The sequence below is a fragment of the Aplysia californica genome, unplaced genomic scaffold (assembly GCF_000002075.1).
Source record: "Aplysia californica isolate F4 #8 unplaced genomic scaffold, AplCal3.0 scaffold00395, whole genome shotgun sequence".
NCBI classification, from domain to species: Eukaryota; Metazoa; Mollusca; class Gastropoda; order Aplysiida; family Aplysiidae; genus Aplysia; species Aplysia californica.
In genome coordinates this window covers 744,673-746,457 of record NW_004797665.1, presented here as the reverse complement: position 1 = coordinate 746,457, position 1,785 = coordinate 744,673, and the positions used below count along the sequence as shown (strand labels likewise).

The 1,785-nt window shown below is 43.8% G+C and overlaps 1 long non-coding RNA gene across 1 annotated transcript in view; it reads left to right on the top strand.

The window, feature by feature from the left end:
- The first annotated feature begins 554 nt into the window (after positions 1-554).
- The window catches only part of LOC118478176, a 3,777-nt gene continuing 2,546 nt past the window's right edge, over positions 555-1,785 (top strand). Inside the window, exon 1 of the long non-coding RNA XR_004858880.1 lies at positions 555-915. This is a non-coding gene — a long non-coding RNA (uncharacterized LOC118478176). The remainder of the gene's footprint in view (positions 916-1,785) is intronic.

Here is a 1,785-nt window from a genome sequence, read left to right as displayed (position 1 = left end):
ATTTTATGGTGTATCTCTCTCTCTCTCTCTCTCTCTCTCTACTTTCCATCACCATATCCCTCCTCTCTTTTGAACTTGTTCCGCGCTCAAACATCCATTATATTATCATTATAATGCAAGCTCCCCAATTATTCAAGCAGTGAACAATTTCTCCTTTCATAAAGTTATCATTTCCTAGTACACAATGCTATTATTCTACCATAAGTATTTACCATTTGTTGGTTTTTTTCAAGATAGACAAAGCTTTTATGACGTTTTCGGTAAAAGTAATAATAATGGATAGCATATTTGCATAGCGCAAATTCCCGCCATTAACAGCAAGCTCTATGCGCTTCTCGATCTATACTATTACCCCAGCAGACCTGGGACCATTCTGAAACAACCTCAACTTCCTGGGAAACATACAATGCAAGCGGCCACTTACAGACGCTAAGACACAAACATACTGAGAAGATCTTTCGCTGTCTGGGCTGGGTACCCATTCTTGCCCTATAGAAGTGAGGACAATTCATGTAAAGTGTCTTTCACAAGGACATAACGTCGGGCTCGCGGGCTCGAATCCCCGAACCCGGTTCCGATATTTATTTTTACTCCAGTGTTCTACTCACAAACTGCAGTGCAAAAGCAGCTAAGGCAATCCTAATGTTGCATCACCTCGCAGGTGCAAGCCGCTTCGCAGTTCTTTCCACCCCTGGGATATCACACATCGCCGTTCCATGCTTCGCCGACTGCTGGTGTCTACAACATACCTCACTTCTATCCGAGTCAAAACAGCCTTGGGTTTGCCTTCCGCGGAAGTCATGCCAGGACCCCCAGTCACGTCTCCTCCGGGAGTTGCCGAGACACTTCCTGTTCCTCTGACGACTGTTGTATTGAGACGAACGGCGGGAATCTCTGTGTGCCCCTTGCGCCTACGTAAGTTGTTATGAGCTGATGGGAAAGTTGTTTGGGTAAGGCCCGTGTCCATTGGAAGATAAACCAGCAGAGCATCTGATGTCCGTCTCTCGGGAAGTGGGTAGTTGGAATGGAGCACCGTTTTTTTTTTTCATTATGAAATCATTGAATAGATCTATTCCGTTTGGCTGTTTCAACAGACTCGACACGACACGTCCTGACAAAACACGTGTCGGATGAAATGCACCTTGCTGCCTTTTCTCCGGGCTGTGCGGTGACTCAGCATCCACTGGCCCAGCCAGAACTAAAAAGGAATCTAATTTTAAGTGACGATTAAAAACCTAATGTCACATGATAATATTCGTAATCAGTGCCTCAAAAGTAATAAAGTCTAAGCGCAAACCACCTGGTAAGTGCATATTAATTTTTTTAAACTGATTTTACCCATTCATTTCTTATTTCCGCCTTGTGTTCATTGACCTCTTGACTATTTTTATAGCCCGGTATCGAGGACACAGTGTAATGGTGACCTCGTTTCGTCGGCTGTGGCAGTTGCAAAATCGCAGATACATAATAAGCTTCGCTTTACTCAAAAGCAAGCACAAAATAATATCTCTTGAACTTGAACAAGAAGTCATTGGTACGACCCCCCCCCCCATCAAAAAGACACTCTCTCTAAAGGTGTGTTTTGTTTTCTACATGTAGAGAATACATTACAAGCTTTGTAACTCATTGATAAACTTGTGTAAAAATCAACATCTTTGAATGTAGCCCGCCACGGGAAAGCCTACTAAGTGATTTTTTAAAAACTCAATACTCAGTCATCTCATGGTGTTTGAAGAGACCGGTTGACAAAGGAGGAAAAAAAAGGGGGGGGGGGGGGGGGGGGGA